The sequence below is a fragment of the Candoia aspera genome, chromosome 14, assembly GCF_035149785.1.
Source record: "Candoia aspera isolate rCanAsp1 chromosome 14, rCanAsp1.hap2, whole genome shotgun sequence".
Lineage (NCBI taxonomy): Eukaryota > Metazoa > Chordata > Lepidosauria > Squamata > Boidae > Candoia > Candoia aspera.
In genome coordinates, this window is record NC_086166.1 from 3,522,626 (window position 1) to 3,532,917 (window position 10,292).

Genomic DNA, 10,292 nt, shown 5'->3' on the forward strand with positions numbered 1-10,292 from the left:
GATCCGACTCTTCAGAAGGAGACCCTCTGTCTGCATTTAGAAACCAAGTGTGGTGGCCAACTTAACAAAGATTGCACACCCCAGCGTCTCTGCCAACAAAGATACCCTTGTCTGTGGCCATGACTACTCACCACATGGACCAGCTCCATGGAGAGCAATGGATCCCCAGCCTAGTGAGACAGAGAAGGGGCCGAGCCTGCAAGATCATGCATCAATAAGATCTCTCCAACTTCCACAAGGAACTCTGAAAGACTTTCCATCTTGCTGAGGCTGTCTACCAAAGAGCAGGGTTTGAGACTTTGATTCCCATTTCCCCCAGCAAACATGACCAAGGTCCAAGAATTACGGGGTTGGTAATTCAAAATCTCTGGACAGCACCAGTGGTCACGCCACCCTGGTCATGTTACCCCACGGTCACATCACCCTGACCTCTTCACCAAGAAACGAAGCGGGAGAGAAGATCAAAAGTTTTCCTCAGGATTTCTCTTCGTTGGGGAAAAGCCACTCAAGAAATCCAATGACTCAGGGACCCTACCTTTGAACCTCGCTGGGAGCCTGGGAATTGCTGTGTCCCGTAGGCCCGGGACCACCAGCTTCTGCTTGCGCAGCGGTTGAAGACCTCACCTCCACCAGCCGCTCGACGGATTTCTTTACCTCCCCTGCGAGCGTTGCCAACCTCTGGTCTTCCTCCTGCTTTGTGGGTACCCCTCCAAGGCACAGGCCACTGTAGGGCAAAGCAGCATGATTCCGGAAACACCCGCCTACCCCTTGCTATCCTTTGCAGACCTGGGGCCTATTTTTAGCAGGAAGGGAAGGCCCAGGCCTGCCTCACTTCCCTTTCTCTTAGGCTCAGAGACAGCCGACAGCAGCTTTCAGCACAGTTCCTTCTGCAAAAGGAGAAGCAGAAAGGAAGTGCTGTGTGGGAGTCCTTCACAATGCGCACCTCTGAGGGTGAAAGAACAAAGGGGGACATCCAACCCATGCAAATGGGTTGCGTGTTCAGAAGAGGACCATCTCAACCTAAATGGAGAAACTTGGGGGAGCGGGTTCAAGACTGCAGATGAGGTTGCCAAGCTAGCTTGAATCCACCTGGTCTTTGAGACCCTTCCGTTGGGAAGATCTCCTTTCTCTTGACCCAAGATGAAAGGGCTCTGACGCCCATTTGCAGGTCGTCTGGTAACGACCAATTGAGCAACAAGTTGGGACAGCAGACACTTCAGTGGGGAGAGGGAATTGGGTCATTTGATTGTTGTCTTTTGCTGTTTACACTGGAAAAAGAAGGTTCAAGAGCTGTTTGTACAAGTCTTAGGTGGACATTAAGGAGCATATCTAACACTGTCATTGAGCATTGGGTCAACTTCAGAATTATGGCCTCTCCTAAAAGTTGATCCCAGATTGGTCTCTAGTTAGTTGCAAAACAGACTCATCCTATCGTCCAGAATGAGAAGTTTCCAAGCGTATATCTGTCCTGACTTAGAGCAAAAAACCACACTGAGACAGGGACTTGGTCTCTAGTGTTTATTATCAGGTCTAGTAGACAGAAAATCCTGCCAAACTGAAGGAGCATGGGAAACCCACACAGGTAAACCCAAAACTCAAGGCGGGTCTGCTCTGAGTTTCTTCAAAGGGAGATTCAAAGCCTCTAAACTATGCATGCGTTTTCCCCCCTGGATAGGGCCCCCCTCCTGCTCACCATCCATACTCATGACAATATCTGATGCTAACCAAAGCCAGAGCAAAAATTCTGCACAAGAAATTTCTGTTCAGTGTTTTATTATTTTGCATATCACTTTGGGTTTGTTCATCGTGAAAAAAAAGGAGGCGTATCAGATGTTAGCAAGAGGCCCCCACCTTGGCTGACAATCTCTCAAAGTCTGATTCAACTTCTGAGATTTCGCTGGATATCACCTACATCTCCTAGTAAAGGTAAAGGTAAAGGTAAAGGTTTCCCTTGGCATTAAGTCCAGTCGTGTCCGACTCTAGGGGTTAGGGTCTCCTAGCATCTCTCTATAATCACGAGGACTAGAAAACTGACTCTTTTTCTTTCCAATGATAAAAGGTTCTCAGTAAGCCGAATGTTGTGTTTGCAATCCAATTCCATAATTCTATTTGGAATACCAATATGCTTCAAATCCGCGGAGACGACTGATCAATATTGATCTCTTGTGTGCAATACGTACAGGGAGACCTTGTTTAGTGACAGTCTTGTTTAGCAACTGTTCGCAGTGACGACGGTGACTAATCCTCACATTGACAACCTTTGTAGGTCGGTAAAGCAAAGGAAAACTGAAGGAAGATCGTAAGTGCTATTGTGGTTTCACTTAGCGACTGCTTTGCTTAACAGCCAAGTGGCCAATCCCAATTGTGGTCACTAAATGAGGACAACCTATATTGTAGAAAGAACACACTCACGCTGTTGCTGCTTTCCAGAACTGGGGAAAAAAAAAAAGAATACTGCACAGAAATGGGTGGGATTTCTGACCCGCCATTTTTCATGCCATTTCATCTTTCCTGTGGAAAGTCTTATAGTCAAGCATTGTCTCCACTGCTGAGTCAGCAGGCTGAGCGCAAAGTTGTAAAAATTTATTCTAAATGGGTCCAATGATTTTATTTTCCAATCGTAAATATGGAATTTAATTAGCAGCTTGCTGCTAATGAAATTAGCCCAGCAGACAAGATGGGTAGAGACACAGCGGTTTCGAGCATAAAACAACATGAATGGGGGGGAAAAAAATAAAAGGCCTTCTGCGACACCAACCCAATTAAGTCTTTTGGGAACCCAGCAAGGAAGCCCTCCTTGATGTTCTAACGAGGTCTGATCCATTGGTTGCTGGGCCACTTCTCAATTTCTCCACTTATTTCTTTCCCAGGCGAAATGGTGAGCGGGGGATTTGGTGGCTGAACCCCATCCATGTGACTTCCTTGACATTTGCTCAGAATCAGCTGCGCAGTTGAAAGGGGCCACAGAGGCCATCAAGCCCAACCTTCTGCTCAGCGCCCATGAAGAGTAATCCCAACAAAGCCATCTGCAGCCAATGGCCCTTGCTGGAAACACATCTGAGACAGAAACTCGCCACTTCCCGCTGAAGCTGGTTTCACCACCAAACTGCTCTTATGTTAAAGCTTCTCCTCCCTGCCAGAATCCGCCTCCTGGTAATTTAAGACGATTTGTCTATGTCTTGCACTCCATGGCCGTCTTCTGCGTGACGGTCCTTAGCATGGGGGAAGAGTGCTAACATACCTCTTCTGAGGCTAAAGATTTCTATTCCATTAATCTGTCTTCTTCCCACCCTCCCCGCTTTGACACCATCTCTCATCTTCCAGGTTGTCCTGTCACCAGCTCCCCAGGATTTCTCAAAGGGTTCCCAGACCATCCGTAAATTCTTCCAGGGCCCTACAATGCACTTAACAGGCTCTGGAAAACAGAATCATTCAAAGTGAGCAGGCATCATCTGACCAAGTTTCTACTCATTTTGGGCTTCAATGCTGCCCTTAATCCTATGCTTAGTTCCTGACAGGTGGAACAGGCTGTTGGGGAACATGGAACCCACACAGGACTTGCAAAGTTTTTACCTGCTGGCATTTCCTGGCTTCGCTGCTTCTCCCTTATTCGCTTAGTCCTCTAAGTGACATACTACATCTGAATCAACAAAGATTAAACTGCAAATCAAACAATTCAGTGAAGAATTAAGGTAAAACAAAACAAAACTGAGCAACGGCCCAAGGGTGGGGAAAAAAAAAAACAGGCCACAATAATCTTGCAAGGTGAGATAAAATAAATCCATCTGCCGCTGTCAGGAGAGAGCCTAAATTAACTGGGAAGCATGCTATTAAAAATGATGGGGGACAGTTTGAGTAGAGGAAAGTGTATTTGAAGACAGCTTAGCAAGACATCAGTGCAAGGGACAGGCTGGTAAAAGCTGGGTTAAACAGAACTGATTTAATCAGAGGATGGAGAATAAGAAGGGAGAAGAAATTCTCTGTCAGAGAACTCGTAAATAGCTTGGTTTAACGTGAATCTAACATGTTATGCTTGAGGGCTCGAATGCTTTATGAGCCCAGCCAGTTGTGAATTAGCCAATACAGTCCTCACTTAACAACCATTCATTTAGTGACAGTTCAGACTTACAACTGGTCCTCACACTTAGAACTGTTGCAGTATCCCTGCGATCACATGATCACGATTTAGGCGCTTGGTTCGCATTTATGACCGTCACAGAGTCCCGTGGTCACGAAACTGCCATTTTTGACCTTCCCGGTCAGCTTCTGGCAAGCAAAATCAGTGGGGAACCACGTGATTCACTTAACGACCATGTGGTTCACTTAACGCTCATGGTGATTTGCTTAATGGCCACCGCAAAAAAGGTAGCGAAATCGGGTCAGATTTGCTTAATGAGCACTTTGCTTAACAACCAAAATTCCAGTCCCAATTGTGACTGTTAAGCGAGGGCTACCTGTAAACCATGATTAATGCAATGTAGAAAGCAGCATCTTTTTTCACTGAAACAGGATGCTGGATTTATGCTGGGGGTGAATCAACATCTAGTTTGTTGCCATCCAGTCCATGCAGAAATCTGTTGTTTCCGATTTTTCTACCCCTTGGTGGTTGCTATAGCTAGTTCAACTGATAGGCTGCATTTCTGCCCCTCCTTGTGCCTGACTCCACTTCTCAGCCGCCTAGAGATGGGCCCTCTCTGTGTTTCCAGTCCTGTTGATTAGTTTCTCCCTCTGTATCTGCACTCTCGCCTTTCGTTCTTGACAAACAACACCGGAGCTTTGTGTCAAAGGAGAAAGGGGTTTTTGAATGGGACTTTATGGACCAAGTCTTTAGGTTGACCTCACGACAATACAATGGCCATCTTGCTGTCTGGAGGCAGTCCTTTCAAAAACAGCTATTTACAGCGCCCACATCTTTGCCATCTTTTGACAATGCTTTGTATAGTTATCCTTTGCAACAAAAAGCCCATCAAACCTTCCGAGTCCAGCCACACCAAGCGAGCCACTTTTCCCTGGAGTGATTCAGGAAAGCAGGCTGGATGCTTTTCAGGTTTGTCAGCTAGAGGCTTACAGTCCCGGACTGACATTTTTGATAAGGTTTCGTCAACCTCTGATGCCCTCTTGTTTCGGCTCAGCAGATTCACCGCGCAGCAGATAGCCAAGAGCGTCTGTTGGACTGGATTGTGAGTCATTCGTAATCGTAAGTTTGCTCTTTGATCACAACCTTTCCCAATCTGGCGCCTTTCTGGGGATCGCAACTCCCAGTGCTCCTGGCCCCTCCATCACTGGCCAGTGGCCATGACGACTAAGGATTCCGGGAGCATCTGAGGGATGCCAGGATGGGGAGAGAATTTCACAGTAAATAACCAGAATTTCCAATTGCTGTTTGCATCCGTGTCTTAGGTGTACTTCATCCCATTGTCCGCACTGCTTCTAGGTTTCTGAAGTCAGTGCCTATCCAGGCTGCAAACATCTGAGCAACCACTAGAGGGCATCAAGGAATACACCTTTTCTGTGCGTGTGCTGCCCTCTGCTGGTCCCTTTGAGCATTGCAGCCCAGAGATTAAGTCATCCTAAGGGAAACAGGCTCTCCTTGTGGGTTTTCTCCCACTTCTTCCTCCTTATTGCTTTCCCCACTTATTACTCCCCTGCAAGGGTTAAACAGGGTCCTGATTTACCTTTCTATAGCCACAATCTGGTTTTGCCCAGCCTCACAGAAATCTGGTAAACAAAGAAAGAAACCAAGGCATGCAGGAGCTGCAGAAAAACAACAGGTAAGAGCAGAGGATATTTTGAAACTCAGCTGGCACTCTTTCCTCAAATTGTAATGGAAAGGAGTGAAGCTGAAATAAAATAAGAAAATAAAATAAGAAAATAAGAAAATAAAATAAAATAAAATAAAATAAAATAAGAAAACAGGAAAAGATTCTGGCACTTGAAGCAGACAGTTTCTTTTTTAATATACAACTAGTTGGCTTCCTGCCATCAGTACCAATTATACACTTCGGAGGGCAGCCCATTAAACTTCCAAAAGCTTGCTAACAAACTGAAAACAGAAAGGCTTCCCCCCCTTGCCCCAAATGTTCACCTCTATTAACATTATTGACCTGAGATGAAAGGAGGGAAGGGGTGGGGGGAAGAGGCTGAATGCAGAGATGGAGACTTGGAAACTTACTATAGGTATATTGCAGAATATCTACAGCGAGTCTCCTAAGCAGACCTTTAAATCTGAGCTTAAAAAGGAAGAGAAAAAGGCTAAGAGAAGAATCCAGAAGCAGGGGAGCTGGGGCATTCTAATGAATCCTAATTAGAGGTCAATGCCAGATTTCCAAGTCATTAAAAAGAAAATAGAATCCAGGAGGCAATGAGTTCTAGTCCTGCCTTAGGCACAAAAGCCGGCTGGGTGACCTTGGGCCAGTCCCTCTCTCTCAGCCCACCCCACCTCACAGGGTTGTGGTGGTGGGGGAAATAGGAGGAGGAACGAGTATGAGGTACGTTCCCCGCCTTGAGTTATTTGTAAAAATAATAAAGGCGGGATAAAAAAAATTCTAAAAAATCTAACCTTAAAAAAAAGCATACAGCTGGGAATTACACAACTTGTTTATGTGGTCGGAAGACAGGAGCAGATTGTCCATCATGATGAAGGGCTTAGACTTGGCAGGAACTGGGAACAGGTAAGGGATGGAGAAGAATTGGGTAGGTTGATTGGAGTACCGTGGGGAAGCCATAGGTAGGTCACCATCTTAAGCCCTATCTTGCATTTCCTTTAAATATTATTCCACTTTGTCAATATGATTATTCCCTGTGTGCTGAAGAATTTCCCGCTGGCCAAGGCAGAAAGAAATCAATCTGGGCCAAGAAGACCTCTCTGGGTAATACATCTAGCCTTTTCCACCCTGAACCCCGGTGAAAATGATGATGATGATGATGATGATGATGATGATGAAGAAGAAGAAGAAGAAGAAGAAGAAGAAGAAGAAGAAGAAGAAGAAGAAGAAGAAGAAGAAGAAGAAGAAGAAGAAGAAGATGATACCCAGTCCCAGTGACTCTGGGTGAAAAAGGACACCTCAGTCCCTGCAAAAAAATCTGGATAGTGGGCATTGCAAGGCCTGGAGACAGCACAGTACTGTAGAAGAGAAAGAACTGGAAAAAAACCACAAAATACAAAGCCCTGCAAACAGAATTAGGACAACTGTGGCAAAAGGAAGCAAAGGTAGTACCCACAGACATAGGCGCCTTGGGTGCAATCCCAAAACATCTGGAGCACCACCTGAACACCATCGGCATTGACAAAATCACCACCAGTCCATTGCAAAAGGCAGCTTTACTTGGAACAGCTCAAATCCCACGAGATCCCTTTAATATTATTAAACAACTACATCCTTGGGGAGGACTCGATTGGGCGGGCAAAAATGCCAAATCCAGCCTCAACATCTGGCTGATGGTGTAACCCACAATAATAATTTGCTGCCCAGCTCCTGGTGCCTGGGAAGTACACCTCAGTCCTAATCAGAGCTTCTTCAGTTAAAAGATATGGCATTGGTTGTAATCCTCAAAATCTCCTCCCTCCTCCCAGCCCTGCCACCAGATGGTTCAGGCTCCCATGTGCTTTTAGCGCACGAAAACTCTATTATTTTCGGAATCCTTCCCTGTTTACTTCATCTCCCAGCCCTACCTCTATTCTTTCACTGGTCTCTTCCTCAAAATTGGGCCAGGAACGCACTTTATCTCTCTCAAACCCCCCCCCCCCATCATGTGCATATTATCATTATGACAGAAAAGCCGGCCAACTGTTCTAAATCTCTGCTGCTGAAAGTAATTAAATGGATCTGTCACTACAAGATATTTATGCAACCTCCAACTCTTTTTCCTCTTCTGCTATTATTATCATTATTATTACATCAATATCCTACTTCGCTTGTACAGAATCTCACTAGTATCTTTCACTCAGCTAAAAAACCAACATGCCAAACCAAAACTTCCACCAATAATGCCATTTTATCCTGTTTCCCCAGAGCGGACAACTCCCCCATGTTCCTGACCCACTTTGGCCACTAGCTGCCTGGGAACCCCGACAGGTGTGGCCCAACTCATCTGCTGGGCCCCTGGTCTGGAAAGACTATGTGCTAAAAACATCAACACCAACATCATTTTTAGTGAGGAAGAACCCCCAGAGAAGCACTCTTAAAAGGCCCTTGCTCTTGTTTGAAAATTGAGCATGTCCAAACTGGTCAGCCCTCTGAGGTAGGCCAGGTTATGGAACAGACACCAGCAGGACTTCTAGAATTCTACTTTTTTTTGTTATAGGGTATAATAACAGAATTGTGAAAGCCCAACAGATTTTCCTTCTGCCCCCTCTTATACCGAATAGAATCAAGGTGGTTGTTGGCCTTGTGGGGTAAACCAGACAGGAATCACAACCAGATGAGTGAATTCTACTTTATTGTAAAGCAAGACAGAATCTTGCAAGCCTGAAAGTACAATTCTACCCCCGCATCTCCTTTACAGCCCAAGAAACTGGGGAGGGTCCCTTCTGAGCCTCTTGCCCCACCCACTATCCAGCTGCAGGCTCTGCCCTCTCTTATCTGACTGTTCCCTTGGCAGCATCTCTTTACGCCATCTCCCAAGGTCTTTCCCACATACCATTACAAGAATCTTGCAAATCTGAAAGTACAATTCTCCCCGCCACCTTTACAGTCTGAGAAGTTAGGGAGGTCCCTTCTGAGCCTCTTTCTCCACCCATTATGCAGCTGTGGGCTCTGCCCTCTCTTATTGACCGTTCCCTAGGCAGCGTCTCTTCGCCCCGTCTCCCAAGGTCTTTCCCACATGCCATTACAGTGGTGCTATGTTGAATCTCTTTCTCACACCCTCTCCTTTCCCAAAACAGTTGTTGTTTATTCCCTTGTAACAATTCTTGCATACCAAGGTGATCTCAGAGTACAAAACTGAACTCTGCTGGGTCTTTGAACTCTTTTGGAAATCCCCTCCCTAGCCCGCTCTCCCACCCCCGGAAAATAACTGCTCTTTGAAAGAGAGTGACGCTGAGCTGCATACAGTGGTCCCTGATCCCTCTCTAAGGGTGACATGGTCATGTGAATGCAGGAGGACTTGGAAACGTTGTTCAAACAGCTCTGCCTCCGAGCTCATCAGACAAAGGAAGCGTCCCTGAGCAGATGCCGAGAGGAAGTCATAAGCATGAACAAAGAGTGTATTATCTTCTCCCTGGGCTAGTCCACTTTGATTGCATCCTTAAAAACCCAACCCCAGATAAAAAGAACATTCTGGGTTCACAAGGCTCCCTGGCTAGGATTGCACAACATGCTAGAACTGGCTAGCAGGGAGTCAAGGCCAGCGTGTTATGGGAATCCCGCCCTTGGCTTAGAACAGTGTTTTTCAACCTTGGGAACTTCAAGAAGGGTGGACGTCAACTCCCAGAATTCCCCAGCCAGCATGCTAGGAGTTGAAGTCTACACATCTTAAAGCGTGCCAGCTGGGGAATTCTGGGAGTTGACGTCCACACCTCTTAAAGTTGCCAAGGTTGAGAAACACTGGCTTAGAATAATAGTAAGCTATTCCACGATTTACACAGCTGGGCACAGGACAGCACCAACACAGCCATGATCTTTCCCAAACCTGGCTTGAGAGTTTAGCATGTGGTGTCAACCCAGTCCCCCCACCCTAAATTGGCCTCCTGAGCTGAGTTCTAACACACTGCTAGGCACGATGGCTCAGCATGTTGTCTGAATGCAGACCATACCCATTTTTACCCTGGGTAGCAAAAAGAGGAAGAAAAGGAGAGGAAGCAGGTGGGCCTCTGATCACAGGCAGGAGGAAAGGCTGCGCGTGCCTGAGCGGAAGCCGGCTGTCGATTATGCAGCCACCCTAGCTAGTGAGAGCAGATACCGTGGGAAGGAAAAAGAAGCAAGGTTATGAATCAGTAACAGAGAGAAAAAAATGACAACAACAGCTTATTTATAAGCTCAGACGGATGTCACACGTCTTTTCCCGAAACAGATCCGCGGGCAGGACAAAACCAGCCGCATCCCAACGTTGCACGTAACAGCTGCTTTGTCCAGATCCAGGCTCACACCAGCAGCACTATTTTGGATGCGTACAGTGAAGGTTTAATGGGGCAAACCCTCCGGGGCCAGACCCCACTGTTTTCTGGGCACCCCACTCCTTCCATCCTCTTTTCACAGCCCCTCCCACTCTGTCAAGGAGGAACAGAGGAGCGCACAACACTTTTAAGAGCATGTATCGACTGCAGTCCCCTTTGTGATGTCTGTGGGAAAGAC

The 10,292-nt window shown here is 46.4% G+C and overlaps 1 protein-coding gene across 1 annotated transcript in view; it reads right to left on the reverse strand.

The window, feature by feature from the left end:
- The window catches only part of CARD11 (caspase recruitment domain family member 11), a 48,320-nt gene extending 47,434 nt beyond the window's left edge, over positions 1-886 (reverse strand). Inside the window, exon 1 of the mRNA XM_063314804.1 lies at positions 536-886. The gene's annotated coding sequence lies outside the window, so the exon portion shown is untranslated. The remainder of the gene's footprint in view (positions 1-535) is intronic.
- Between the last annotated feature and the right edge of the window lie 9,406 nt (positions 887-10,292).